A 27,457-nucleotide genomic window follows, 5' to 3' on the forward strand; every position below is an offset into this window, starting at 1 on the left:
AGGATTAAGTACTTAAAGAGCCCTGCATAATTGTCCTGCAAACACCTCTTTAAGGGAATCACCATCACCTATTTCCCAGGACGTGTTTTAGATGCTCTGACAGGCTATATCATCTTTAAAGTAAATAAATGGTAAGATCATTTAAGTCTGCACAATGATCACCCTCTCCCCCTGCCAAAAGGAAGAGCTTGTTTAAGGCTACAGGAGAGGAGGACTGTATAGGTGATATATGTAGAGAGCTTCCTTTGATTTCTACATGCTCTATGTTTGTGGTGGTGGTGTGGTACCAGTTTTTGTTTTTGTCTTGCAAGATTGCACAAGTATCCTGAACCGGTGGCCTCAAGAGATCCTCCTGCCTTAGCTTCCCAAGTAGCATATGCCACAATACCTAGCTGCCAGGCATTTCTTAATGAGGTGCAAATATATAAACACATGCTTGGTCTTCTCTGAAAAGAATTCAGTCCCCATGTCTGTTTTCTCCCCTGCCTGTTGAGTTGTTATAAGGTAGGCCTTTACAGGTTATCTCAGCTTGTGTTGGCATCAGCTCACCACCTCCATTGGCTAAATGATGAATTAAAAAGGTTCTAAACAAAACAAAACAATGAATGTTATAAATAGCATTAAGAAAAAGACATGTAGTGCAATAACATTTCTGATTTGCCCTGGTGAGGAAAACCATATAACTCCTGAAATCACAGAGGAATGAATGGGTCATACAGCGGGAAAAGCCTGTGTAAGCAAAGAGAGATTGAGTAAACAACTGTTTTGCATTGATAACTGTGTACCAGGAAAAAGAAAAACCCAGGCTTTTTGAGCATTACTACAATTGGACACCAAATTACACCAATATGGGGGTACCTGAACTGCTATCATGTTTCTCTGGGAAGAGTGAGGGTTTACGGAGGCCACATGAGTCATGAAGCTATAGGCGAAATCTCTCTTACAATGGGTGCAAAGCATCTACAGACTTAAGATATCTTGGAGTTATTTCCCCAGTATTCATGTGTATAACCTTCACACCAGCTCTCTGACATGGGAAATAGGTATCATTTTTCAAAGAAGGGCTGAATATAAGCCCCTGAAACTTTCCCCCACTACTCTATTCTCCATCAAGATACTAAATCAAACAAGACTATATACTACGAAGAAATGCAGAGACGTTAGCACCACTATCAAAGACTTAAAGATGCAGAAGTATGGCAGTTCTTATTATAGCTTCTTGTTATATGTTGCATGGCCCAACAGAAAAAAAAAATATGTGGATAATGGATCACTATAATCTAAAACTAGTGGAAGGCCCAACTGCAGTTGTCATGGCATTATAAAATAGCCTTTGGCATTTGATGTTTAGCTACTGAGGTGGTGATAGTATTTCTCAGTCTCTATCTGTGGGGAGTATTAAAAGCAGATTATCTCCACAATGGCAGGGACAACATAATACCTTGCCCCAGAATAAAGTCAATTCTCCTGAACTTCAAAATTCAATCAGCCTGGATCATCTTCACATACTACTATACTGATGACAGCACACCAACTGGATCAGATGAGCAAGAAATGGAAAGCACAGATGGCCCAGTGAACACACAAACAGAAGACACCTCACAAAAATTAAGGTGCACGGCACACTGCTTAAGTTTTTAAGGAGTCCAGGATTCTGAGACATGCTGAGAACATTCTAAGGTAAAGAACAAGTTGTTGCATCTCTCAACATCTACTGTATAAAAAAAGGTAGGCTTCTTTCAAGTTTGGAGGCTGCATATTCCTTACTTTAAAATACAGTTTTGTACCCACTTGTCAGAGACTTGGAAGGATGACCCACAACAACAGAGAAGACTTTGAGTAGGTTTAGATTATTAGGCATCTGTGATCAGTCCATCTGATGGTACAGGACCAATCCTTAATGGATAAAGATGTTCTGGAATCTCTGTCAAGTACCAAAAAGAGAAATCACAAAGAATATTTCTGGGATTCTGCAGCAGAGAATAATTATACTAAAAAACAAAACAAAAACAAACAAACAAACAAAACAGCTTCCAGTATGTTACAGGGCCTAACTAGAGCCTGCATGCCTGACTATAAGTGAACAAACTACTGATTTTTAAGTATCTGTTAAGTCAAAGTTAGATGGGCAAAGAATCACCCTGCTATATAATAGAAATGGCACCTTTGGTATTAGGCACAAGTACCTTCAGAAAGCATGAGTAAATTACATTATACGTAACCCAGAATCCCCAATCACTAATGCCTTTTTCTTTCATGATCAATTAAAACAAATTCAAATCTAGCCAAAAACTGAACTGCTGCTGCACTGCAGGCATATTTAGGAGTACATGTAAAAGGCTGGTAAAGGAAGTATGGCAGGTAAGAACAACTGGAGCAGTATACTTTGTCATTCATTTCAAATGGAGAGAGAAATGCCCTGTGCTACAGTTATGCCCTGACACATGGGCAGTAGTAAATGGTCTGGCTGTTGTATATGAAGCCTAAAAAATAACCATGAAAGATAAAGTGATAAGTAAGTCTGGGAAAGATGGACTGGGTGCAAATCAGGTGCATTTTTGTGTCTTACATTAATGCCCACCAGGAAGTATGCACCAAAATGTTAATGGGTGTTATCTGATGTCAACAATGAGGTGAACAGAAGGATTCATCCTATGGCTATTAGCCTGCTTCCCATTTAGGCCACCAGAGGTGACACAATGGGCCCATAACTGCTTCCTTTCACTGAAAAAACTATTGCTAAATGCCTAACCTGCCGACAAGGGAGAGTGATGTCAGGCCCCTGATATAGTACCTTTACTGGGGATTGATCACTCCAGGTAAGGTTAGTTACATTGTGGTGGGAGTGGCAGTGTAGCCGCAATGGTTTTTGTCTTTACAGAATACCTGCTCTGGATATGGATTTGGTTTTCAGTTCCCAATACCTTTGCTACTAAGGTACAATGCAGGGCATAAATGGATCAGAGTGGCAAAAGGGCTATATTATAGTGGACACCTTTTATATATTACATCAGATCCTCACTTGTGTCTTATTTCATCTGTCTCACCAGCACCAACTTTACATAAGTATAACCTGATAGTACACAACTTCAACCTGATAGTACCCTGACTTATGACGTGCTTCTCACTCTAGTGTATCTATGCTAAGGCTGCTTTGCATCCCCACTTGCACAACACTCCATGAGCTTCCTGGGGGTTATGGAGTGACTAATATACTATAGAGTGAACCTCTGACCAATGAGAAACAGAAACTAGTGGTAAAAATTTTCCTCCATTCTCCCCTCACAGTACACAGTCTTAAGAGAGTTAATATGATTTCTCAACAGTTTATCCATGCATTAGCTTTCCCCCTGTAAAACTATGTTTTCTGTATTCCTCATTCTACTTGCTAGAATGCATTGCCTAACAAAGTTAACAACACATGGCCCTTTGCTTCAAGCTCTACTTTCTGGGAAGCCAGAGTTAAGACAGACCTGATGATCTGTGGTGTCTTTATTATATGAAAGAAGTTATTTCTTTGAAGTTCAGAGGCGGTAAGTAAAACCAAAGGCAGAGATAAGAACATTCAGGCAGAGAGAGAGAGAATGAGAAAAGAAAAGAAACTATTACTTCATGTATTAACGCCTACAAGGAAGAAAATGGCCAGAAAGGAAGACTGTAGAGTGGACAGAAGTAGGTGGAAAACTGAAGAGTTGTTATTCTGAAGGAATTTAATAGGGCATATAGGTAATACGTATCTAATGAACTGCTGCTTTTTAATTAGTGTTTTTGGTTTGATCCTGACTGCTATGGGTATTTGATGTGATGTATTATCAAACAAAATTAAATAATATGCAAATATAAGTGTTGCAGACAAACACTTTTTCAAAGAGCATTCCTCTGAGGGAAACCTCAGGCAGAACTATGCAAGAGTGAAGGAATCAATAACCACTGACCAGATCCACTTATTTGAGCCTCTCTGGAAAACAAACTGGTAGTGGACACAGAATGAGGAGAAGATGATCAGGCTTACTAAGTTATTAGTTTACAAAATTCTACCTTGTGAAGATCTCTTTTGAGTTAAAAAAAAGCTTATGATGTAAAAAAAAAAAGACTCATAAAACAAGTTTTTATAAGGAGAAAAAAAAATCCACATACACACATAGAAAGCTCAGTGCCCTAAAGTACTTTAATTTAGTATAAATTATATTTAATTTAGTATAATAATATTAATAAAATTACACTTCATATTAAGACTTTCTTCTTAAACACAGGAAAATGTAAGGATACATAAACATGCTTCATCTGTTTTTACGAATACTTAGTTAAGATCAGGAAACAAATCTTCCTTAATACTTAGAATTTATCACTGGGCTAAAAAGTAAGCAATGATGCCATCCTGTGTTATAAGAAGTCACACAGACCTTTTGTGTTAGCAGTATTGATTAATTCTATTTAACCATCAGTTGTGGAACTTTATTTAAAAAAAAAAAAGTTCCACAACTGATGATGTTTCAGTATTCCTCAATTTATTAAAATGTCTCTTTAATTCAAAATTTGTTCCACCTGATTTTCTCCCTGATTTCCTGTCCCTTTCAGTCAATATTCCTAGTCCGATTGTTACTAATGTTTGATGATTGTGACAATACTCTATGTCTTTATTTTTAAAATGCACTCATGTTCTTTGCTCCCAGACAGGTTTTTATTTGTGTAGCATGCATTACAAAGGCAACACTTTGACCCAATTTAAATTAATATAAAAGTCTGGGACTAAAATCTAAACTTATAACTACTCATATGAACCCTGGGAATGTCAATTTAAATCACAAATTAATGTCTGATCACATTCTCAATGTACTTAAATAAATATGTAATGTTCTTGAACCTAAGTATCACAACAACAGTAAATTTGTTTCAAAAGTTCCCTAGTGAAGAGTTTTCTGCCACTGCTGTTAGTAATTAAAAACATATTTAAAATATTTAGCTCAGAATACTGCCTCAAATATTATACAATTTAAAATTACCTTTCAAAAGTAATAGTAAAAAACTATGATGAATATGCTACCAGTAAAATCCAAGAGAATCAATGCAATGCTGGGAGCCTTCCCCAGTCACATGAACATTAGAACAAGTCAGTGGCTCCTGTAATGAACCAGTTTGTGTTTCTTTTCAACAACTGGGCCAATTTGATCCCTACTTAAAGAAGGTGGAATAGCCTCCATTTATGAAGTTTTCCTTCCTCGACTCTTCCATCCTTGATCAATTAGGCAGTATTCCAATAATTCTAATTCATCTGACAAGCACAACAGCTGCCTGCCAACACCAGAGTTGTTATGAGTTCTCATCTGAGGCTTCAGAATGCCCAAATGATGCAACACTAGATCAAATGACTTCAATGGTTTAAAATTCAGCCTAAACCCCAGCACTTTTTAACTAGAACTTAGTATCCGGTCAGCACATTCTCTCCTTAGAATTTTAACTAAAATGTCAGTGGTAGGGGATTTTTAAAATTGTCTCTAGGTAATTTCCTAAGTTTGCTTCAGCAGAAAACTAATCTGCCTAACAATAAACAGGTCTCAGAATTTAAATATTCAGCTATACTGCTGGGAGTCAAGAGGGGATTCTAACTAGGAAGAGCAAGAAATAAAATTTGCAAGGATGGAACAGAAGGAAATATCTTCAGGACACCTTTTTAAATTACGATTGTTATCTTTTAAGCCAAGTCAAACAATAAGTCAGACCTTCATGGTATTTTATATCTGAAAACTTTCCTTGTAAAAGTGAAAATTTTAAGCAGCATACAAATTAACCAGACTGAAACATTTAGGTTGATCTTACTTTAATCCTTTATCTCAGGATCTCACCCAACAGTTCTATATTTCACAGCACTGGCAGGTTTATTTGGCTGGCATGATCTGTGACCACATCCTTTCTATCAAGAAACAATTTTCTCTTTTGATGCTCAAAGATTTCACAAAGTATGAACTTGAGTCTGTATAGACTTTGAGGTAGAAATGTTAACATGGGGCTAAAAAGCAGTCAATACTTTTTATATTTTATTAGGCAATTATAGAAAAAAATAAGAATGTCTACAATTAATAAATACAGTGTCTTTGGTTCCACTGGTAATTCTTTTAGATCAATTGTATGTTTTGTGTAGGCTAAACACAAAATGGGTTCATCAGTGAGAGTGCTGTGGTACTTTAGTTACACATCTGGACTGGGGCATGGAGTGAGAGGCAATGATGTATTTTGGCTTAAGCTGTTTATCCACTTAAACACATTAACATAAAAATATATCTACTTTTCCATTTTCAAAAGCTGGTTTAATTAATGGGGGTTCCAAACTCGGGGGGATGTGGTAGGGGGGTAGGTAGAGACAGCTGCTAGAAGGTAGGCTGGATAGCATTCATTGAGAAAGTATGTATGATACATTCCAGGTCTTCTGAGACTCCCTCTGACAATCTCTTAGGTTCTTAGAGGCTTTGGGCAGTTGGCATTCTAACTCCATTTCCAACATCCACCTTAATCCAAACATACATCCATGAGAATTTCCAGAACAATTCCATCATTCAGACTTAGAGGGGTTTGAGTTAGGAAGCATCTCCTGAATAGGTCTATAAAAAACTCTCTGTCCCCCTCTAGTTCTTGGGTTCCTGGCAACTGCCCCTTAACAATCTCTGTTGACCAATTAGAAAGGAATTTGGCCATATGGTTTCGTTTTGCAGTACACGTGAGAAATGTGCATGAGGATACACCATCATGTGATCCAGAGAAGTGCCCTATATAAACAATAGTTTTTGAAATTCACATCAAAACAAAATATCACGAACTCAATATCAAGGATTAGGAAATATCTCTCTTGATCAACCTATTTATAGTAACTAAGTTCCTATTCTGAATTTTGTAATCTCAGATTACCTTGTTAGGAAAATAGTCTAATGCTTTATTTGGGGGCAAATATAATGATATTCATGTCTTCCTTACTATAAAGACAATAATAGTTAACCAGTATGTGGTGTGGTGAGTATTCAAATATGCTTGGAAAGAAGGCATTAACCTTAGAAGAATACTGCTATTGTTTTTTTGTTTATTTATTTTTTTTAGTTGTCAATGGAACTTTATTTTATTTATTTATATGTGGTGCTGAGGATCAAACCCAGTGCCTCACACATGCTAGGCAAGTTCTCTTCCACTGAGCCACAACCCCAGCTCTAAGAATACTGCTATTGTTATTAGAAAATTTGTACCTATGGTGACACACCGTTCAAGCATACACTTACATTTGGATTCTTTCATGGTTTGAAACCAATATTTAAATTTATGAACTATAATAAACATCTCTTTTCTATTAATATACAGATTGGGCCATATGCTGCAATACCTAATTTAGTAAACATTTTAAGACTATGTCAGGTTTGTCACACAGAAAATAAAAAGGAAAAATTTAAATGCTTTAAAATTTTAATACCTAAGAGCTCAATGGCTGCTTGTCATCAATTTACTTTCACAATACCATAAAATTTACTTAGTACCATCGAATATGAAAGCTTACAACTATACAAATAGAAAAGTATCTGTCACTTATTTGAGAACACTAGTCCCTTTTAATTCAGATCTCTTCCAATTTAACACATTTAATGAGACCTGGAAGAAGAGAAGGAGCAAGACATGAAAGGAAGGGTGCTCCATGCCAAGGAGAAAGGCCTTGAGAGATAAACCTGGTGTATTTTAGAAGTTAGAAAGAAGGTCAATGTGTGGTCAGAACCTACTGAAAAGTGAATAAAAGTAGCAGAAAAGGGGGTGGCAGAGGCATGTGAAAGTCAGCTCATGGATAGCCTCTTGGGTCTGAAGGAGCAGTATGGGATCTTGTGTATTGATTTACCTATATTACACAATCCTTATTTCTGTTTACCAGAGTAAGAGTGTCAATGGCAGAAACCATCTCCTATTTTCTGAGCATCTTGTGTAGCCTCCAGTCCACAGTATTATACAAGTACTCTGTGAAGTATTTCCGAATCAAGATGGAAGACAAGGGGAGTGTGATTCTATGCAGGAGTAGTGGGAAAGGTGTAATATAGGAGATGCAATTGTAGAGTCAGAGGAGCATTACAGCTTATGGTATGGCTGTAAAGAGGAAGTAAAAAAGTTCTAATAAAAATAACATGGAATATGGGGAAACAAGATTTGGGGAAGGGAAGATAGAATCTGTTAAAAAAAAAAACAATTCTGTGTGGAAGAAAGTTAAATCAAGATATAATTAGGACATACTTCTTTCCTCTAAAATGGAAAAAAAAAAAGTTCTTAAATTATCTTCTGTTATAGTTTGGATCTGGAAAATCCCCAAAGGTTCATGTATTGAAAATGTGGTCCTCAGCTGGTGGCACTATAGGGAGGTGGATGGAAACGTTAAAAGGTGGGGCTAATTGGAAGAGGTAGATCATTGAAAGCTTGTCCTTGATGGATATATCTTATTCCTGGCTCCCCTGCCCCACCCCCTCCTCTCTCTCTGTGGCTAATGGGCTGCATGAGTGAGAAGCTTCAACTGGTGATCCACAGCATGACATTCTGCCTCAGCACAAGCCCACAGCAATGGGGTCAAGCAACAATGGACTGAAACCTGTGAACTGTGAGCCACAAGAAATTTTCCCTCCTTAGGGCTGACTTTCTCAGGTATTTTTTCACAGCAACAGAATAATGAATAACATACCTTCCAAATGAGAATGCTCTTGTTTTTTTATGAGAATACAACAGATGCTATAGTGTATGAATTCTTAAGGAAACCAGACTAAAAATGCCCATGAAACAAAAATACTCAGTTACTATTAAAATGTTAAGATGTCATCCCAGAAAAAGAAACACCATGAAAAGTGGATGAACACAGGTACTGGAGTCAGAAAATCCACAATTAGAATCCCATTTTAGACAATGTGGTATAAAACCTAAAATTAATGTTTAAAATCATGTGCTTCCTGACATCTGGTTAAACTGGTGAGGCCTTAATGACCTTGCCCAAGTTCTATTCCCTACTCTGGTCCAGAGAAAAAGGAACCATAGAAACAGCCATCTTTATCAAAGGGGTCAGAGGCAATTGTTGCTTCTCCTTGAGTAGTAATTATTCAAACAAGTCCATTACATCCTTTTGTGGGATGAGGGGACACCTCACCCTCTTTTTTTTTTTTTTTTTGGTGGTACTGGGGATTGAACCCAGGGCCTTGTGCTTGCAAGGCAAGCACTCTACCAACTGAGCTATATCCCCAGCCCGCCCACATTCTTAATACTACACTGCCTATCTGCTTCCTACATCCTTATTCACTCTGTTCTGAAGCATAACTTTGATATGATCCTGTGAGTGTGTGGAGTCTTTCTCCCCTGAGGTTTAAGAATATAGGACTAATAAACACTGTCTACCTCATCAGGTGCATTTGGCTATCCCTATGGCTGTATGGCAAGAATCTTTCCCTAATTAACAGAGATGAAAAGAGCTACTTTTTGAATATGTGAATCAGACCTCAGCCAAAGTTATATCTCTAGGCTTTTTATTCTGTAAACTAAGATTTAAAATAGTCACCTTACAGATTATTGTATAAACATTGTGTGGACCTGTTACTATTTTAACCAGTTATGTGTTTATCATGTCTAGTAGTACAGTGCAATTCTCATGGTTAAGTCTACTAATGCCACCCTTATCCTATTACTTTTGCCTATCATCAGAATTATTACTAGTGATTTAAAACCTCTAAAATTAAAATTGATAACAGAGTTTAAAACAGTAGGTAGAGAGATATGTGAAATTGACCAGATTCAGTTTAAAACTCATCTGGGTTATTTGTTACAAATAACTTAAATTCAGTCACCATAAAAACAACTACAAGGAGAAATAACATGAGTTCTGGGGCAAATAATGTAAGTAGACATGAAACCAAGACTACTTTCAAGATACTGAACATTTGGTTGAACAGTACTTTGATTTCATGAATCTGGATATGCAGATCATGCATCAGTTTATAGCAATAAAATCTGTTCAATAAGTTAACATATGAAAAAAACTGGTTACTTCAAAAAACCTGCATGGTACTAGCATAAAAACAGACACATATAAACCTATACATCTATAGTCATGTGATCCTTGACAAAGGTGCCAAAAACATACATTGGAGAAAAGACAGTTTTTGTTTTTGTTTTATAAACAAACGGTGCTGGGAAAAGAGGTCATCCACATGTAGAAGAATGAAACTAGGCCCTTTTCTTTCTCACCCTGCACAAAAATCAACTCAAAATGGATCAAAGACCTAGGAATTAGACCAGAAACTATGCAACTCCTAGAAGAAAATGTAGGGTCAATAACCCAGCATATAGGCACAGGCCACAACTTTCTCAATAGGACCCCCTAAATCTCAAGAATAATGCCAACAATTAATAAATGGGATGATATCATATTTAATTAAAAGTTTCTGCACAGCAAAGGAAACAATTAGGAAAGTGAAGAGAGAACCTACAGAAAGGGAGAGAATCTTCACTATCTACTCTTCTGACAGCAGATTTATATCTAGAATATATTTTTAAAAATCTAAAAAAAAAAAGCTTTATACCAAAAAAACCCCAAACAAACCCAAACAATCTAGTTAATAAATGAACAAATGAATTAAACAGATACTTCTCAAAAGAAGAAATACAAATGGTCATCAAATACATTAAAAAATGTTTAACATCATTAGCAATTAGGGAAATGCGAATAAAAAATGCACTGAGATTTCATCTCACAACATTCAGAATGGCAGTCATCAAGAACACAAATAACAGCCGGGCGTGACAGAGCATGTCTGTAATCCCAGCAGCTTGGGAGCTTGAGGAAGGAGTTCAATGTCAGCCTCAGCAATGGGGATGCGCTGCGCTGGGGATGTAGCTCAGAACGTTTGCCTCACATGCACGAGGCCCTGGGTTCAATCCCCAGCACACGCACACACACAAAAGCAATGGGGAGGTGCTAGGCAGCTCAGTGAGACCCTGTCTCTAAATCAAATACAAATATGGGTTGTGGATGTAGTTCACTGGCTAAGTGACCAAGTTCAATCCCTGGTAGGTATGTATGTATAAATAAATAAAAACAAATAATAATGCTAGAAAGGATGTGGAGAAAAATGAACACCTTTACACTGTTGGTGGGACTGTAAATCAGTACAACCACTGTGGAAAGCAGTATGAGTTCCTCAACCTCTGGAGGTTTCTTTTTTTTTTTTTGTACTAAAACCTGTTCAACTTTAGACTTTGCTTTAGAGGCACTGATGCACAATTCCATCATTTTGGAGATGCAAATTTTATTCTCTTCATATTTGATATTGAAATATTATTTAAAACTTCAAGAAAAACCATAATCCAGGTTATGTTTACTCAGCAAGTAAATGGACACCACATTGAGATTAAAGTACCTTTTAAACAGCTCTTTGGCTACCACATTTAATAAACATTTAAGCACTACCTTAATGTAGATTATTGTAAACATGTAAGAAAATTGTACAAGTATAAAGCTTGTAATAAAAATAAGCAGAACACCTACTGTTCACATGTCATAGTTAAGTGTATTAGTTGGTTTCCATAGTTAAGTGTATTAGTTGGTTTAAAAAGCATCAACTTATGCTCAAGCAACCATCAGTATTATGATTCATCTATTAGCTTCAGATAATGTATATTAGCTTTAAACTATTGGAAATCTTTATGTTTGTATATCCAAATAAAAAAGGTTTCACTATATACTATAAAAGCTCACATATAATATTGAGGATTTATTTTAAATAGAAATGAGAAAGAAAAGGAAGTCTCTTTTTTCCCTCCTTACAAACAGGATGGTTTAACATTTTTACCATTCAGTTCGTATGTATTCCTGTATTTTCATCTTGGAAAAAGGCAAGATATGATGTACTTCAGTTAATTAGCTTTCCTCAAGAGTTGTAAATTTACAAAAGAACCTCAATGATGGGACAGATTTTTCATTTACTCTCATTCTGTTAAATCTGTCTTTCCCTTGGGTTGAATAACTTGGGAGTATTAAACTAATCCAAAACTTGGCTTAGTGTTAAAAAAAAAAAAGTCAAAAAACCATAAAGACAATCTGTTTTTAAAAATTCCTGATATTGCATGATATTTTCAACACTTCAATGAATACTCAGCTAATCACAGCCAATAGGATGCAAACAGCCTGTATAAATCTACCTCAATTTATAAACACGCTCATGAGAACAAGACTTTGTACACTGTGGTATCCCCAAGTGCTGGAACAGAATCTGAATTTCTTTAATTATTTGCTGAATGAATAAAGATCTGGCAAAACTTTCTGAAAAGTCAGATCTACTTTTTGCTTCCTTTATCATATGTGAACACAGTACCTGTTAAAGGCACCAAAAGCTGCCAAGTTTGGTGCTTAATACACTTAGATGCAGCACAGTCAAGAATCTTTTTCTTATGTTATCAAAAAATTATGATATCCTCATATAAGGACAGACTATATAAAATCTATTTCATTATTAACTACAAAAAGTAAGTATCAGAAAACAAATCTGTGTGCTACTGTTATTTGGAAATGAATCCATGGTGTAAACACATCGCTAAAGAGCTAGGAGGAAGGTACTTTTAAATACACTGAAGTAAATTTTCATTGAATATAAAATAGTTAAAATGTGGAACTACTACTAAATTAGGAAAGAATAAATGCAAGCATCTTGCTGAGACATTAAAGGAAAAAATAAAACATTATAAAGTTGTGGACAGATTCATAGTCACACTTTATCAACAAGAAGACATAATTCACATATCACTTATAAAATGTCTTCCAAATATTTAAAAACTAAAAACCATCTCACCTGATATTAAAATCTAAGTCAAATGCAATACTCATTTTTAGAAATAAATTTCAAACATTTATATAATGTTATAATTTTTGGCTTTTCATTTATTCCCCTCTTGCCTACACAATATATAGGATGCTCAAACAAATAAACAGTAATTTGTATTTTATGGCATTTTATAGATCACAATATTAAAGCATTAGCTAATTAATTAAAAAGGAACTATTTATTCAAAATTACGGTAATCTGTTTTATTTCCCTCTATACATACCACTTCACAATTTGACACTATTTATAATATAGTTACTATATTTGATAAGACACAGGGAATACTTTACCGAAATTATGAAAAAACTGATTTCTGACTATAGCTGCAGAACATTTAAAACTTTGGGAAGAGAAACTGTATGTTACCATGTGATAATAATTAGTAGGGTTTGCCTACATGCTTTTCAGTTAAATTATTAGATTTAAAGATGGTTTTATATGAGGTATTTTTTTTTAGTAATCTTACATAGTAATCTTTTGATTACTATTTCTCAGCTTGTATTACAGTATGTAGGCTACTTGGCCACATTGTAACTGAAAATATTTTGGACTAATCTGAAACTCTACTGAAGTTTTATTTCCACTCAGTAGCATAAAATCACACTTCTGCAAATGTTATCACTATGATAATAAAGAAATCAAACTCAGGCCCCAGACCTACAGCTTGCAATAATTAGTAATTCAAATGGATATTGAGAACAGAATGGTATTTCTATACAAAGCAGTTAATAAAGCAAATAAAGTGTTTTTCAAACACAAATTTTTTATATTATTTTATTGTTATTGCAAAGCTCTATTTTATATTTTAAAAGAAGAAATTTAAAGATATATCAAATGATTACAAATCTATAAACATCATTATGCAACTTGTAAGAGTTCTGTACTAAATGTATTATGTAATCTATGAAAAGGACAAGAAAGTTAACAGCTCATACGACCACAGCTTAAGAAGTATCAGAAAATTTTAAATCACTGAGATCTCTCCATAGTACTTATCCCATTTCCCAAAAGCAACAAAAATTGGCAACTACATTCTTCCTTTCTTTTTTGGGAAAGGGGAGTTTACTGGTTATTGAACTCAGGGGTGCTCCAACACTGAGCTACATTCCTAGTCCTTTTATTTTATTATTATTTTTTAAAATTTGAGACAGGGTCTGGCCAAGTAACTTATCTCCCTAAGTTGCTGAAGCTGGCCTTGAATTTGTAATCCTCCTGCTTTAACCCCCTGAGTCACTGGGATGACAGAAGTCTTCCACCACCAAGCCCAGGCCCATCACATCCTTTCTTTAGAAAATGGACAATCTTAAAAGGAAAACAAGAAAAGTCAACTAAGTTTGGTAATTTGATTTTTGAAATCTATTTAAAGTTATGCTTTCTAACACCTTGCATATATTAAGCTTGCAAACAAAATTACTAATTTCTTCTTATGAATTACCACAGAAATTTGTGATAAGCCTTCTTCTATGTTGGACTCAAAATAATGTGTTGTAACAGCATGAATCTTCAGTAAGAACAGTGATTTTTAAAGGATGTTGCCATAAGTTATACAAAAGCCTCCTCTACGACCCCTATTCTTACTCAGAAGAGCAGGGAGTCTTGTAGTGAGGAGGGCTCAGCTTTGTATCCCTGCAAATAGAACAGCCCACCTTTTAGATGTTCTAGAATCCTGGATCAAATTTTGCTTGACCAAAGGGTTCCATGGCTTAAAAAAACAATGACTAAAAAATGAAACAAACAAAAACAAAGAATAGTTTAAACAATTTAAAAACTGATTACTTTCTTCCTTGTGCTGTTTTTCCCTGACTCACATCTCCTGCATACTCTTATTCCCTATAGTTCAAATACCTGACTACAGTTTAGAAGAAGTGGAAGACTGGGGATGGAAGGTGAGAAAGGGCTGAGGAAAGAAAAGAAAAGGGAGAGGTGAAACTGTTGTGAAACTCACCTTAAATTTTATAAACTTACCCAAGTTGAATATGCACTGACTCATAAAATGACTGAGCAGGTTAATTTAGAGGTATGACTCCAAATTAAGAAAAAAAAACCTGTTTTTCATAGGCAAATATTAGTGTCACTCAAAGAGCTCCTCAAATATATGTACTCTTTGTCTCTGGTAATAGACTGTGAGGAGCCTAGAGTTTCTGGAAAACTAGGCAGAGACCATTGCCTTTGTTCATATGCCCATTGCTGTTGATGGTAGTAATAATTTAAAAAAAATACTGTTATACAGTACTTTCTTTTAAATAAACTTAAAGAAAACCCAACTCCATTGAGGTAGTGAAAGAAAAAGTGGATAGTGTTCACAAATTGCTTTTACAATGCCTCACAAGTTCCTAAAAATATGTTACACTCTCTAATTAATTCACAAGGCTATAATAAACATCCTTCTCCCAATGTTTATACAATGGATTTAATTTTTGGTTCTCCAATCCCAGGGTAAAGATTGAAGCCAAGATCTTACATGTGCTAGGCAAGAGCTCTGCCAATGAACTAATTCCCAACCCCTGGATTTAATTCTTATAGGATGTAAAAATGTTGGCTAATATATTAAAACATCTTTGAATACTTGGAATTCAGCTGTAAACTTAATGGATGATTCCAAAACTATGTGTACAGGGATATTTCTTCTTATTAAAAAAAAAAATTAGATTCTTTTTCAGACATCAAGGGATTTTTTAAGAAAAGTTTTATTAAGTAGATATTTCATTTCTCTTTTTACCTAAGAAAAGATTTATTCTTGTGGTAATTTATTTGTGATGGCAAGGACAGATGAAGGAGAAATAGGAACAATAATCTGGAGAAAAAAATGACATTTCTAAAGAAATAGAAAAAGTGGATTTGACATCTTATGTGAGAATATGAAATATGGATATAAAAGTTAAAATATTTAAATGATAATATTTCTTCATTAAGATAAAATGTACATGCTAGGAGTTTTTTGGTCTCCACAACTCATCAATAATGCCCACATACTGCATACAACATAAAAAAAAGCATAACAGCAGTAGCTTACTGCAAAGTCTCTAAATAGATTTTAAATGAATATAATAGAGCAGTAGTATGTTCATCACATGATTATATACAATAGTGGAAACTAAGAGGAAAGGTTTCCTGGATAGAACTTAGTTTGAGTTCTAACTTAGCCTTGAAAGGAAACAAAACTGGGGCTGGGGAGATAGCTCAGTTGGTAGAGTGCTTGCCTTGCCTTGGGTTTAAATCCCCAGCACCTCCAAAAAAAAAAAGAAAGGAAACAAAACTAAAAGTCTGATTCTACAATAAATAGTAAGGTTAAAAACAAGAAAATGGCAAACAATGGAAAGTTATAATGCCAGTAGACATAAACAAATGATGCAGTGATACAGAATTTCAAGGGCTGCAATCTCAATGTCAGTGCCTCAGACACTCTAAATGGAGAATTCTTGTTATGTGAGTTTAGCTGAGAAACCGAAGCCTGACTGGTAGCAATCATCCTTTAGGCAGCCTCTGCTTCTCTGACTCTCGTCCAGAAGAAACCTTGGGATGAACATCTTTAAACAGGTCACTGGGTATAAAACTGAGTGGCCCTCAATCATATTAAACAAAACAAACCAGCAGCAAACTCATTCACCTAACTGACCTTTGTTCTTTCAACAGTGCCATCACTCTGAGTCATACAGGCTCAACATCTCAAAGTGTTTTTTTTACACCAAAGCTTGACAAAAATTTCTCTGTCATATTACAAGCCCCTACTCCAAAGACTTTTAATTTCTAATCTCCAACTTCCAATTCTCTCTAAAGACACCCAACAGATTTTCTTTCTTTCTCAAGAGATCACTTGTCCTGTCTCGCTTCACTGCTGAACAGCCTCCAATGACTCTCTATTCCTGTAGTTTCTCCAAGTACAGCAGAATTACCCATACATTTGTTAAGATGTACTGGCCAAATGTATACCCACTCAGTCAATTCTCTGACAATGGCATAGCATTTCACAAATTACCTGCTGGTTTTGATGACTCTTGTAAACTGTGAACTATATGAAGTAAACACTACCAACAATAATTTAAGCACCTAATGTTAGCCAGATGCTATTCTAAAAACTTTTTATACAAATGAAACTTTTTCCTTCACTAATAATACCATGAGGTTGATGTTTTTATTATCACCACATGACACATCAGGACCAAGGCAAAGAGGTTAAGATTAAATAACTTGCCTGGGTCACAGCTAGAAGGTGAAAGAGATTAAGATTTAAATTCAGGAAGCCTGCACCCAGAATCTATATTCTTAAGCACTACACAGATGCTTCATTCAAAGAGTCAGTCTCAAATCCTATCCTTTACAGGATGAATTCTTATTACTGTCCTTTATGAATGTGTTCTCTAGGAAGATTCCACTTTATCACTGAGGTCATGAAAACTTCTGACTGAAAACTAACTAAAAGGGTATTCACTGTGTTGCTTGATAACAAATCTACAAGAGGAAGACCTAGAATAAATTTGTTAATAACCACAAAATAATTTGCTGAAATTTTGATTGGGATTCTGTTGAATATTATAGGTAAAGTTGAGAAAAACTGATACCTTGGTGATAGTGGGTCCTCCTATTCATGAACAGGGAGTATCTATTTAGTTCCTCTTTGATTTTTTAAAATCAGAGTTTTGTAGTTTTGCCTCATATAAATATATTTTGTGAAATTCATACCTAAAGATTTAAATTTTTAGGATAGTAAAGTAAATAGCGCTATGTTTTAAGTTTAAATTCCATATTTCTTTGCCGGTATACAGAAAGCAATGTATGTTTACAAATTTTGTACCCCAACTTTCTACAATTGCTTATTAGTTCTGGGTTCTTTTCTTGATTCAGATTTTCTACATATACAATGATATCATCTGTAAGCAAATTTTACTTCTGCCTTCAATATTAATGTTTCTTTTATTTCCTTTTCTGTCTTACTGTATTAGCTAGGAATTCTAGTATAATGTTATAAAGGAGTGGCAAAAGGGAACATTCTTGTTTTGTTACTGATTTAGCAAAAAGATGTCAAATTTCTCACCATGAATATGTTATACATAGGTATACTGCAGTTGTTCTTTATCTAGCTGAACACATTTTGCTCTATTTCTATTTAGCTGAGAGTTTTTAAGTCATGAATGAGTACTAGATTTTGTTAAATGCTGTTTCAGTATCTATTGATATGGTCACGTGATTAATCTTCTTTATCCAGTTGATGGATTGGATTACATTAGTTGATTTTTTGAATGATAGCCAACCTTGCATATCCAGATAAATCTCATTTGTTTATAGTGTATAATTACTTCTATAAATTGTTGAATTTGGTTTGCTAATGTTCAGTTAATTTTTGCAACTATGTTCAAGAGATTTATTGGTCTGCACTTTTCTTCTTTTGCAATATATTTGTCTAGTTTTGGTATTATGATGATGCTGGCCTAATAGAATGAGTTAGAAAATATTCACTGTTTTATTTTCTGAAAGAGTGTGTAGAGAATTGGTATAATTGTTTCTATTTCAATGTTTAGTGGGATTCACTTATGTATCTAAAAGGGCCTGGTGGCTTAAGTTTTAGAAGGTTATTACTTATTGATTCAATTTATTTAACATATACAGGCCTATTCAGATTGAGCATTTCTTCTTACATAAATTTTGGCAGCACACTTGTGTCAATCAAAAATTGATCCATTTCATCTAGATTATCAGATTTTAGGGCACAGACTTGTTCATAATATTTCTTTATTATCCTTTTCATAACCTTACTATTTGTAGTGAGGTCCTCTCTTTTGTTTTTGATGTTCATGTCTTATGTCTTGTTCTTAGCTTGGCTATACACATACTGAGTTTATTGATCTTTTTAAAGAATTAGCTTTTGTTATTGATCTTAACTAATTTCCTGTTTCAAATTTCATTAAGTTCTGCTCTAAATTTTATAATTTTTCTTCTGATTACTTTTGTTTTACTTGTTCCTCTTGTAGGAACTTAGATTATTAATCTAAGGTAGAAACTTAATTATTGACTTTAGATCTTCTTTTTTATAGTATATGCTTTCAATGCTAATTTTTTTTCCTGTATACACTGCTTCACTTCTGCTCTATCTCATAAATTTCAGTAAGCTCTATCTTCATTTCCATTCAATTCAAATTATCTTTCACTTTCTCTTGTAATTTCTTCTTTTACCTATGCATTATTTAGAACTCTACAGTCTAACTTTGGAATCTGGGAATTTTCCAGCTCTCTTTATATTGTTGACTTCTAGTTTAATTCTATTGTTATCTGAGAACATACATTGTATAAGTTCTATTCTTTCACCTGATTAAGGTATGTCTCAGGGCCAAAAATGTAGTCTATCTTGGTGAATGTTTCAAGTGAGCTTGAGAATAATGTATATTCTATTATTATTGGACAAAGCAGTCGATAGATTTCCATTATATTCAGTTGACTGATGGTGCCATTTAGACTTCAACTATGTCCTTACTGATTTTCTGCCTGCTGAATCTGTCCATTTCTGACAGGGGTCGGGGGGTTTGAAGTTTCCAACTTTAATAGTCAATTCATCTATTTCTCTTTGCAGTACTATTAGTTCTTGGGAGAAATGACCCTTGTTATTATGTAATGCCTTCCCTTCATCCCTAATAACTATCCGTGCTGTGGAGTTGGCTACTTGTGAAATTAATGCAGTTAATATAGCTTTCTTTTGACTAGTATTAGCATGTTATATTCCTCTGCAACAATTTATTTTTACTCTACATGTGGTTTTGAAATTGGGTTATTTGTAGATAACATATAGTTGTGTCTTGCTATTGATCTACTCTGACAATGTTGTTTAATTGGTGCATTTAGTCCAATGACATTCAATGTGACTACTGATTACAGCTGAATTAATACATACTTATTTCTTATTTTCTATTCATTACCCTTGTTTTTTGTTCCCAGTTTTGTCTTGCACTCTTTTCTACATTTTAGTTTTTAATTGAGAATTTTATATAGTTCCATTTTCTCTCCTTTCTTAAAACTATCAGTTATACTTCTATTTTAATGATTTTTCTGAAGTGTGCAATATACATTTATAACCAATTCAGGTTCACTTTCAAATATACATATATATATATACACATGTATATACACACATATATATGTATATTCAATATGTGTGTATATACATGTGCATATATGTGTGTGAGTATATATGTATGTATACATATATATATCTCATGCAAATATATACCATTTTACAGCTAATACATGTACTTAAAATAACCCTAAATCTTCCCTCTCATCCCTTGTTATCATTCATTTCATTAATGCTTAAGTATATATACACACATATTGAATATATTATTTCTATCATTATGAAGCACAAATTATTAGATCAAGAATAAGAAACAAGTTCTTTATTCTACCTGTACTTCATAATGCTCTTCCTTTCTTAATGTAGATCTAAATTTCTTATCTATATCATTTTCCTTCTCTCTGAAAACTTAACATTTATTGCAAGGCATGTCTGCTGACAAATTCCTTTAACATCTGTTCATCTGAGAAACTCTTAATCTCTCCCTCTTTCTCTTTTCCCACCTTTGGTCACAAAGGGTCACACTGAGGGCACATGGTAGGCAAGTGCTCTAGCACCGAGCTATATCCCTATTCTTTCCTCACTTTTAAAATTTGATTTCACAGGTTACAGAATTCTAAGTTGGAGGGATTTTTTTCCTCCTCTCAAAACTTTAAGCATTTCATTCCATTCTCTGCATGGTTTGAGGAAAAGTTGGATGTAATTCTTATCTTTCCCTCCTCTCTAAGTATGGGTCTCTATGAGACTAGGAACTCCAGTTGACTGATTCTTTAATGGCTGACCAGATACATGAATTCAGTTAGAAAATCATTTGTACCTCAATAAGATAACTGGAAGTCACTGCTATCTTTCCATTAATACTGTATTATACATTACATAGTTTTTCTCTTATTTCTTTGGCTTACATAAGTTTGAACACAGAGAAGTGGTTCCTTATCTTATACAATTTGGTTATTTTCTACACAATGACAGAAAAAAATAATTTTTTTTCTGCAGAATCAAACAAAAATTCAAATATTATTTATCCCTTCAAATTAGGGAACAAAACTTTAAAAGGGAAAATATTCACTCACTCTCAATACTCTCAAAATTCTCAGTAGTGCTTCTCACTCACCTTTTCAAGAGGTTAACCACCAGATTCAATAACTAAATAAGCCAGGCAAAATGATCCTCCCTAAGGATCACAAATCGAAGAGATGGAGGAGGGGAGATACTGGTTTTAGTATGAGGCAGGGTCTTTACTCCTAATAGACAGATGACACCATGTCCTACTATTTCTGATTTTAGATTTAGGAAGGAATGTGATATTTATTTTCAAATGAATGTTACAATGGAGATTTTTTTACATTTAGAAGGCAATTTTAATTGCCTAATTTCCAGTTTAATATACGCATTTTAAGGACCTAGTACCTATTACAACTGATTTAGAAATGAATATATCATTGGTTACACACATATTATACAGATTACAGCATTAATGTGTTATAAGGTAACCAGTTATAAAGGGAAAGTAAGACCAAGAGGTTTTATGTAGGCTGATAAAATGATTTAACTTTCAGCCTGATAAGAGAAACAACTGTGAACTATTGAAACAAGGTTGTAACAAAAATAGATTGACTCCTATATTAATGCCTGACAAAAGGTTACATATACTAGAAAAGAGAAGTGAAATAGCATAGTTCTGTTTTCATATTCTTACTATTAGGATAAATAATGAAAAATTAAGATAATTCCAACTAAGGATTTTTTTTTTTAAATTATCTTTAGTTCACTTCACTTTGCACTGCTAACTAGTACTCCAAGAAGGCTGCGGGGTTAGAAACGGAATAAACTGGCTTTAGTTACGGTACTAGCTATCAAACTGTCTCATATGTGGTAGAAGAACAGAACAATTACAACTTTAGACCCTAAAGCTTTGATTATGTAAGCTGTGATTCCTTAACATAAAAGAAACATTTTTAAACAAAAAGTACAAACCAATGAAACTTTGTTATATATTATAAGTACACACCCACTGAAAACACAAGCCTTTAAGAATAATATATTGACTTGTCCAATATAGGAGGGTGTTAACTCTCATAACGAACATAAAAGTGAAGATTAGAAGAACAGTTAAACAGGGACCCAGATCTTAGTGATTTAAGAATCTCATGATAGGAAGGAACTTGAAATGTCATCTTGTCTAGACCCTTCAGTGGACATTCTTGACAATTCATCACCCATCCACCATCTGCTTGAATACCACCTTTCTAGATATAGAAGAATTTCCAGCAAATAGCCTATACTTTTCTATTTCTACTCTGTTCTAATTGTTAAAGTCTCCTTTCAAGAAAACCTGCCTTCCTACAGCTTTCATCCACTAGTCCCTGTTTCCTTAGCCTTCTGGGGGAAAAAAAAAAAAAAAAAAGTTGAACCTTGTCTTCCACCTAATAACCTACAAGCAATTGAAATAACTTTCTGTGGTCCCCTCGAAGACTTTCTTTTTCTTCTTTTCTATATAGGGTCACAAACAGAAAAATATCTAATTCTCAGAAATGTTTGTTTACCTGCTCATTATTTTTACATTTCCATAAAACACATGAACTTTTGATTTCTTTAGAAAACCAGTCTATTAACATTGGACTGGTGGCAGTGAGTTGCTGCTGAGTGGTGGCAGAATTGGTTATTTCTCTCTCTCCACCACTGTAAAATACATTTATAACCAATTCAGGTTAACCTTCAAATATATATCTATATATTTCAAGCAAATATATACTTCAATATTCAAGTGGCAGCTCTCATAAAGAACCTATCTCCATGTTATCCAACACAGTCATTTTACCCCTCATTCTCTTTTTCTGAACATTCAGTCACCTCTCCTCTGAAGCTATCTAGAAAATTATCACTTAAAAAAAAGTATCTCCTAAAGAACTTAATGATCTGGAGTGTGGTTCGATCAACATCAACTACCAGTTTGCACTCATCACCCTGGTTTCAAATAGGTACACATGTCTCTAATTTTTAAAATGTTTATTCATTCAATATTATATAAAAGCCCATTAGTTTTTATTGGCAACCCAGTAATGTTTTACTCACCTACCAACAAATGTCCTGGTCTTTAACCAAGATTGGTAAACAAATCTCCTGCTGTCACTACCTATAACCATTTTTCTCATTCAATAACTATGTCATTATTTGAAAAAGTCACACTTGGTGCCTTGCATTTATTCCTGTTATGTTTCATTTTTAGATAAGACCTGTCTCCTAAGCCAAGTTATGCTTGAGTAAAATAGATATCAATCATTACCTAAATACATTAAGAGTGACTACTATAAACACACACTAAAATATTTTCTGGTGTACTCAAGAATTACAGATTCTCAGGTCACTTAGCTGATCTCAAAGCTAACAAAGAAATACCCTACATAACAATCATTACTTGAGCACTTCTAATGCACACAAAAGATCATGCCCCTTTCAGAACTCAAACTTCAGAAAAGTTCTTCCCAATACTAAAGTAAAATCTTGCTTCTTATAACTTTTGCCCTTAAGTGTTTGAGAATAAAAGGATTAAAGATTTTTCCTTTTCCACATGATCCATCCACATGATCTTCTTTTCACATGTCTAAAAACATTTCCTTACCTTCCTCAAATTTACCCTGTTCCTGACTAGGCAACACCTAGTTAAAGGTTTTGTGGGACTAACTACAAAGACAGAAAGATACACATGTAAAAGATCATCCTTTCCTGGAGAGGAATGGGGAATCAAAACGACTTCCTGAAATTCATGTGTATATATCAACAGAAAAATCACGAATCAATTCATTATTCTTGCATTTTTACAAGTGGTTCTGGTGTGGATAGTGAAGACTCTATGAAAACCAAAGTTCTGTCTTGAAGTTACCACTATGAACAATACAGATGACAAGAAACAGTGATACATTACCTGGCATTGCTAATTAGAAGTGCTCAACTCTGGATCCTCTAGTGCCTCTGATTACTTTTTCATTTCCACTACCATATAAAAGTGTCTCCGAATTTCAAACTATATATACATCTTAAGGACATGATGAGGTTTCAATTAAGATTACTTTTCCAAATCACAGGATCACTAAACTTGAGAGATAGAAGGGCCTCTTCTTTCTAGAAGACTTCTAGTTCAATTCTTTCATTTTATTTAGAGTTCCTTCTGGGCGACCAGATTCATTCATACTTTCATTAAGCAATTCCTGGGCTCCTACTATGTGTAATACCTTAGGTCAGAGGCTATGGTGGTTACAAATACGAATAGACACAGATTTTCAAAGAGCTTGTACTTATAGACAATTGAAACTAATAATCAGGTTATAAAATTTTAAGTTCTATAGTAGATGAGGAGTACTTGTTCTAATTTTTCATCATGGACTCTCTCCCTTAAGCATCTGTTCCCATCTTTATGTCTAAAACATTGTTTTTGTATTTACATGCCCAGATGTAGTAGCACACCTGTAGAAGTCATTTTGTCAGTGACTAACTAAAACCTCTTAACTGAGGAGAGAGTTCAAGTGTTGAGACCTCTGCAGATCTGAGAAAGAGGGAGAGGTAAGGGAGTTTCCCCCTTGTACTTGGTACCATGTAATTCAAATCAACTAAGCAGGTGCCTCAAGAGAAGCAAATGTCAATTAAATCAATGATCCATTCACTCGTTTTACAAACATTTATTCAGCACCTATTGTCTGTCAAGTTCTACCAGAAACAAAAGTCATGATGTTAAGGAAAATGGGCTCCCTTGATGCTCATGGTCAGGTTTGGGTCCTTTCAAAAGTCTATGCACAGCAGGCAAGTAGTAATAATCTTGTAGGTCCACTTTATTAAAAAAAAAAAAAAAAAAAAAAAACTCTCAAGCAACACCTGCAAATTATTAAGTTTTCCAAATGATTCTTATGAGATATTTTCTTGTGTTATTTCAAGTCCTGAGAAGCTTCCCCTCTATGCAGTACTGTGTTGGACCCAAAAGAGACCTTTTCTAAGAGGAAGTATGCCACATGTTGACAACCCATCACTGTCCAGGTATAACAACACAAAATGTACATCTGAAGGTAAGGGGGTCATAACCCCTCTCTATATTAGAAGCAACTGCATAAGCAGAAAGAGCAAAGCTTCGGAGTTCTTACAAGTTAATTAGGAAAGTTACATATGTGAAAGAGAAAGTCAGAAAGACCAGAACAGGTGTTAAAGCCTTTAATCGAACATCCTTACTGCCAAGGGAACCTTAACTATATTTAAGTATCATCTGCAAAGTAACAGCAGGACTTAAACACTGTTAAATTTGGCATTTAGAATCATTACTGCTGTGATCATCACATCACATCTCTCTCTACTGTTGTTCTGAAGATTCAAGGAGTCTAATATAAAATAACATGGAAGATCTATAGCAGTGATTTTGAACAACTCCAGAAAACAGTCTGTGTTGAAAGAATGCCTAGCTTAGGATCTGCTTTTCAGCAAAGAGAATTTTCTTCTGTTACTATCTTGCCTGACAATTCTGTACAGAATAATTTCAGAAATATAAAATAGGCTAAATTTTATCTACTTAAGTGCCCCTCAAGAAGTCATAAATTCAAAGCCAGTATAATCCTACAGTGTACATTTTATTATAGTACACCATCATTTTAAAAAAATCTATTAATTTCAAACATTCTCCTCCATGACCCATAGAAATGCAGTGTACCTCACTACCCAATGGCATACACACACGTAACTTCAGGTTCAAGAAACAACACTTATGAAAAGCACTGTATTTCTATCCTCTCCCATCCCATACTGTAATAGCAAATGATATTAGACCCTCTGATTTAATTTCACAACACACTGACAGATCAGACTTGTAAATTAAAGAAATACTGATACAGACTATATGATGTACCTCTGCATGCAAGTTAGCATTTAGAGGACCTAATCAGGATTGAAGGACTTTAATCAGGATTTTATCTCAAGAGGCAAATGAATGCAACATCTTCACCTGCATCTAATATCTTTGCCAGCATTTCCAATAAAGGGTTCATCTATAAACAAAAAACAAAACAAAGACATTAGAAACAAATTATATTAGGGAAATAAACAGTACTGAAAATATGTGTTGGGCAGAGGCTCAGACCCTGGGAAATAGATTTGGAATTCTGGCAGGTGAAAGAAGATGCCAAGCACAGTTGGGATAGTAGACATGCTTTATTCGGAGGCGGCAGCAATTCTAGTCTCCAGCCCCCAGCATCTTTCCATAAGTCTTTTTTATATGCAGGCTAGACAAAGAAGGCATACTGCCAACAGATTATATAAGTTAGCACACACTCACAAATATTTATGACCTGGAATACACATGCTAAATTCAGGATGTTCATGACCTTGACTACAACTAAAACATAACTAGCAGGAAGTTTCGGTTAGAGAGCCTAACTATAGTCTACTCTACAATGGAATTGGCCAGAAATATCATACATGCTACTCTACCCCTACATAAAAGAGTAGGATTATTTGGCAAGTCCAGCAGCCTAACACCTTCTAAATTGTATCCAAGATCATGAAAGTCTTCAGGTCTTAGTCACCAAATACTGTCTTAGTTCACCTGGGATGCTGTAACAAAATACTTTATTTAGATTCTGTCATTTACAGACAATAGAAATTTGACTTAATGCAGAATGTGTAGGAGATGGTGAAATTATTTTTTTTTTATTGTAAACAAATGGGATACATGTTGTTTCTCTGTTTGGACATAGAGTAAAGGCATACCATTTGCGTAATCATAAATTTACATAGGGTAATGTTGGTTGATTCATTCTGTTATTTTTTCCCTTCCCCCACCCCTCCCATCCCTCTTTTCCTTCTATACAGTCCTTCCTTCCCCCATTCTTGCCCCCCCTCCCTAACCCTAACTCTAACCCTAAAACTAACCCCTCCCACGCCCCATTACGTATCATCATCCACTTATCAGCGAGATCATTCTTCCTTTGGCTTTTTGAGATTGGCTTATCTCACTTAGCAAGATATTCTCCAATTTCATCCATTTGCCTGCAAAGGCCATAATTTTATCATTCTTTATGGCTGAGTAATATTCCATTGTATATAGTTTCTTTCTTTTTTTTTTTTTTTTTTTTGGGTGCTAGGGATCGAACCCAGGGCCTTGTGCGTGCAAGGCAAGCACTCTACCGAGTGAGCTATCTCCCCAGCCCCAATTCCATTGTATATATATGCCACAGTTTCTTTATCCATTCATCAACTGAAGGGCATCTAGGTTGGTTCCACAATCTGGCTATGGTGAATTGAGCAGCAAATTATTAAAAAAAAAAAAAGAAACAAAGATCTTAGGGTCTGAGACACAATAACCAGAGATAGTTGTGATGCCTAAAGAAGAAAATAAGAGATTTTAAAGGAAAAAGAAAGGACTTCAATTTTTAGTATACCAAGTCCAACAGTGAGATATCCTCAAAGAAGGAAGTTCTTCTAAGAGACTGAGATGGAGAAACACAATAATGAAGAGAAAGATTTGAGTCAAATATGAGAGGTAATTGTTTAA

The 27,457-nt window shown here is 34.7% G+C and overlaps 1 protein-coding gene and 1 non-coding gene across 3 annotated transcripts in view; both read right to left on the bottom strand.

Moving 5' to 3' along the window:
• Ube2e2 (ubiquitin conjugating enzyme E2 E2) overlaps positions 1-27,457 on the bottom strand; it is a 290,807-nt gene that overhangs the window by 107,136 nt on the left and 156,214 nt on the right. The window lies entirely within an intron of this gene.
• Positions 9,166-9,238, bottom strand: Trnaa-ugc (transfer RNA alanine (anticodon UGC)). Its single transcript has one exon. It is a non-coding gene; the product is annotated as a tRNA-Ala (tRNA).

This window comes from Sciurus carolinensis, chromosome 17, assembly GCF_902686445.1.
Source record: "Sciurus carolinensis chromosome 17, mSciCar1.2, whole genome shotgun sequence".
Lineage (NCBI taxonomy): Eukaryota > Metazoa > Chordata > Mammalia > Rodentia > Sciuridae > Sciurus > Sciurus carolinensis.